Source organism: Arachis hypogaea, chromosome 10 (assembly GCF_003086295.3).
Source record: "Arachis hypogaea cultivar Tifrunner chromosome 10, arahy.Tifrunner.gnm2.J5K5, whole genome shotgun sequence".
Classification (NCBI taxonomy): domain Eukaryota; kingdom Viridiplantae; phylum Streptophyta; class Magnoliopsida; order Fabales; family Fabaceae; genus Arachis; species Arachis hypogaea.
The window spans coordinates 32,119,191-32,124,014 of NC_092045.1; the positions used below are offsets into that span (position 1 = coordinate 32,119,191).

The window sequence follows — 4,824 nt, forward strand, 5'->3', positions numbered from 1 at the left end:
GCATCAGACATAAGGAGATTGCTTAAGGGCTTGGTGATGAGCGGATAATTTGTATACTTTTTGGCATTGTTTTTAGTATGTTTTTGTTATGATCTAGTTAGTTTTTAGTATATTTTTATTAGTTTTTAGTTAAAATTCACTTTTCTGGACTTTACTATGAGTTTGTGTGTTTTTCTGTGATTTCAGGTATTTTCTGGCTGAAATTGAGGGACCTGAGCAAAAATCTGATTCAGAGACCAAAAAGGACTACAGATGCTGTTGGATTCTGACCTCCCTGCACTCGAAGTGGATTTTCTGGAGCTACAGAAGCCCAATTGGCGCGCTCTCAACGGCGTTGGAAAGTAGACATCCTGGGCTTTCCAGCAATATATGATAGTCTATACTTTGCCCAAGATTTGATGGCCCAAACCGGCGTTCAAAGTCACCTCAAGAAATCCCAGCGTTAAACGCTGGAACTGGCACCCAAATGGGAGTTAAACGCCCAAACTGGCACCAAAGCTGGCGTTTAACTCCAAGAAGAGTCTCTGCACGAAATTTGCTTCATTGCTCAGCCCAAGCACACACCAAGTGGGCCCGGAAGTGGATTTTTATGTCAATTACTCATCTCTGTACACCTTAGGTTACTAGTTTTCTATATATAGGACCTTTTACTATTGTATTTTCATCTTTGGACATCGAGTTCTTAGATCATGATAGGGACTTTGGTAGCTATCTTCATTTTTATGCTATCTTAGATCATTGGGAGGCTGGCCATTCGGCCATGCCTAGACCTTATGCTTATGTATTTTCAACGGTGGAGCTTCTACACACCATAGATTAAGGTGTGGAGCTCTGCTGTACCTCGAGTATTAATGCAATTACTATTGTTCTTCCATTCAATTCCGCTTGTTCTTTACCCAAGATATCACTTGTTCTTCAACTTGATGAATGTGATGATCCGTGACACTCATCATCATTCTCACCCATGAACAAGGTGACTGACAACCATTCTTGTTCTACAAGCGTTCAAGGCTCTAGTGAATATCTCTTGGATTCCTGATTGCACGATGCATGGTTGATCGCCTGACAACCGAGTGCTCGCCTGACAAACGAGCCAGCCATTCCGTGAGATCAGAGTCTTCGTGGTATAGGCGAGAACTGATGGCAGCATTCAAGAGAATCCGGAAGGTCTAACCTTGTCTGTGGTATTCTGAGTAGGATTCAATGACTGAATGACTGTGACGTGCTTCAAACTCCTGAGGGCGGGGCGTTAGTGACAGACGCAAAAGAATCACTGGATTCTATTCCGGCCTGATTGAGAACCGACAGATGAATTCCGCTATGCTGTGACAGAGCATATGCAATCGCTTTCACTGAGAGGATGGGAGGTAGCCACTGACAACGGTGAAACCCTTGCTTAAGCTTGCCATGGAAAGGAGTAAGAAGGATTGGATGAAGGCAGTAGGAAAGCAGAGAGACGGAAGGGAAGGCATCTTCATGCGCTTATCTGAAGTTCCTACCAATGAATTACATAAGTATCTCTATCTTTACCTTTGTGTTTTTTTCGTTCATCACCATTATCATTTGAGTTTGCCTGACTAAGATTTACAAGATGACCATAGCTTGCTTCAATACTAACAATCTCCGTGGGATCGACCCTTACTCGCGTAAGGTTTATTACTTGGACGACCCAGTGCACTTGCTGGTTAGTTGTGCGAAGTTGTGTAATGCCATGGTATTGAACTACCAAGTTTTTGGGGTTCATGACCGGGGATTATGAGAGTTGTGAAAAAGTAATGTTCACAATTTCGCGCACCAAGTTTTTGGCGCCGTTGCCGGGGATTGTTCTAGTTTTGAGCAAGCTTTTGGTAACATCAGTGCCAAGATCCGGCAGCAACATCAAGTTTTTGGTGTTATTGCCAGGGATTGTTCTAGTTTGGACAACTGACGGTTCATCTTGTTGCTTAGATTAGGTATTTATTTTTTTCGAAATTCTTGAAGATGAATTCTAGAGTTTCATGATGATTTGTTGAAATCTGGCTGGCTGAGAAGCCATGTCTAATCTCATTGGACCGAGGTTTCAACTTATCACCACAAGAGCTTGTTGATTTCTTATCAATCTTGCTTTTGGAGCAGTGATCTGCTAAGGCTTGGCTGGCCTCTGGCCATGTCTAGTGTTTTGGACCGAAGCTTTCTTTGAAAGCTTGGCTGGCTGTGAAGCCATGTCTAATTCCTGGACCGGAGTCTTAGACTAACATTGCACTGATTCCTGGAATTCTCATTAAGAATTTTGATATCTTTTTCCACTTAATTTTCGAAAAACACAAAAAAAAAATTTTACAAAATTCTAAAATCCAAAAATATTTCTTGTTTGAGTCTAGTGTCTCATCATAGGTTTGGTGTCAATTGCATGCATTCATATGTCTAAGTGATCTTCAAGATGTTCTTGATGATTTACTTGCTCTGATCTTTGAAATTCTATTGACTTGATTGTTTTGTGTGTCTCATATGCATTTTCATTTTGTTAGTGTCAGTAGTATACAAACTGCTAAGTTTGGTGTCTTGCATGCATTGTTATTTGATTCTTGTTGCATTTTGGTTTGTCCTTATTATTAAAAATCCAAAAATATTTTTAATTTGTGTCTTTTCAAGTCAATAATACAGAGAATTGAAGATTCAGAACATACAGCAGAGGAATTGCACAAAAAAAGCTGGGCGTTCAAAACGCCCAGTGAAGAAGGACAGACTGGCGTTTAAATGCTAGCCAGGGTACCTGGTTGGGCGTTTAACGCCCAAAAGGGTAGCATTTTGGGCGTTAAACGCCAGAATGGATACCATTCTGGGCGTTTAACACCAGGATGGCTAGAAGGGAAGATTTTGTTTTCAAATCAATTTTTTTTCTAAGTTTTCAAAATCTTTTCAAAATCAAATCTTTTTCAAATCAATTTTCCAATCAAATCTTTTTCAAAACCAATTTCTTTCCATTTTTAAAGATACTTACTATCAATTAATGATTTGATTCAACATTTCAAGTATGTTACCTTTTCTGTTGAGAAAGGTTTAATGATTGAATCATATCTTTTCTTGTTAGTCAAGTTTTTAATTTTCAAATCAAATCTTTTTTAAAATGTTTTTCAAATCATATCTTCTCAATCACATTTTTTAAATCAATCATATCTTCTTAACCACATCTTTTTTTAAAATAGTTTTCAATCAAATCCTTTTGATTTCTAATTTCAAAATCTTTTTCAAAAATCACTTGATTTCTTCTCCATTTTCATTTTCGAAAATTAAGTAATGTTTTTCAAAAATGTTTTCAAAATTTTTCACTTAATTTTCGAAAATGACTTCCCTCCTTCTCACATCCTTCTATTTATGGACTAACACTATCCTTTAATGCAAAATTCGAACTCCATTATCTCTGATAAGTTCGAATTTTCCACTTCTGTCTTCTACTCTTCTTTTCCTCTGACACCTAAAGGAATCTCTATACTGTGACATAGAGGATTCCACATTTTCTTGTTCTCTTCTCTTTCTTATGAGCAGGAGCAAAGACAAAGGCATTCTTGTTGAGGCTGATCCTGAACCTGAAAGGACCTTGAAGAGAAAGCTAAGAGAAGCCAAAGCACAACTCTCTTTAGAGCACCTGACCAAATTCTTCAAGGAAGAAGAACAAATGGCAGCCGAAAACAACAACAATGCCAACAATGCAAGGAAGGTGCTGGGTGACTTTACTGCACCTACTCCCGACTTCTATGGGAGAAGCATCTCTATCCCTGCCATTGGAGCAAACAACTTTGAGCTTAAGCCTCAATTAGTTTCTCTAATGCAACAGAATTGCAAGTTCCATGGACTTCCACTGGAAGATCCTCATCAGTTTTTAGCTGAGTTCTTGCAAATCTGTGACACAGTCAAGACTAATGGGGTTGACCCTGAGGTCTACAGACTGATGCTATTCCCTTTTGCTGTAAGAGACAGAGCTAGAACATGGTTGGATTCTCAACCTAAAGAAAGCCTGGACTCTTGGGAAAAGCTAGTCAATGCCTTCTTGGCAAAGTTCTTTCCACCTCAAAAATTGAGTAAGCTTAGAGTGGAAGTCCAAACCTTCAGACAGAAGGAAGGAGAATCCCTCTATGAAGCTTGGGAAAGATACAAACAATTAATCAGAAAATGTCCTTCTGATATGCTTTCTGAATGGAGCATCATAGGTATTTTCTATGATGGTCTCTCTGAACTATCCAAGATGTCTTTGGATAGCTCTTCTGGAGGCTCTCTTCATCTGAAGAAGACGCCTACTGAAGCTCAGGAACTGATTGAAATGGTTGCAAATAACCAATTCATGTACACTTCTGAAAGAAATCCTGTGAACAATGGGACTAGTCAGAAGAAAGGAGTTCTTGAGATTGACACTCTGAATGCCATTTTGGCTCAGAATAAAATATTGACCCAACAAGTCAATATGATTTCTCAAAGTCTGTCTGGAATGCAAAATGCACCAAGCAGTACTAAGGAGGCTTCATCTGAGGAAGAAGCTTATGATCCTGAGAACCCTTCAATAGAAGAGGTGAACTACATGGGAGAACCCTATGGAAACACCTACAATCCTTCATGGAAGAATCATCCAAATCTTTCATGGAAGGATCAACAGAGACCTCAACAAGGTTTCAATAACAATAATGGTGGAAGAAACAGGTTTAGCAATAGCAAGCCTTTTCCATCATCTTCTCAGCAACAGACAGAGAGCTCTAAGCAGAATACCTCTGACTTAGCAACAATGGTCTCTGATCTAATCAAAACCACACAAAGTTTCATGACTGAAACCAGATCCTCCATTAGGAATTTGGA

General features: G+C 39.2%; 1 non-coding gene across 1 annotated transcript; it reads right to left on the reverse strand.

Annotated features, from left to right (window-relative positions):
• Nucleotides 1-4,060: 4,060 nt before the first annotated feature.
• Nucleotides 4,061-4,168, reverse strand: LOC112718959 (small nucleolar RNA R71). The gene has a single exon (XR_003161284.1). It is a non-coding gene; the product is annotated as a small nucleolar RNA R71 (small nucleolar RNA).
• Between the last annotated feature and the right edge of the window lie 656 nt (nt 4,169-4,824).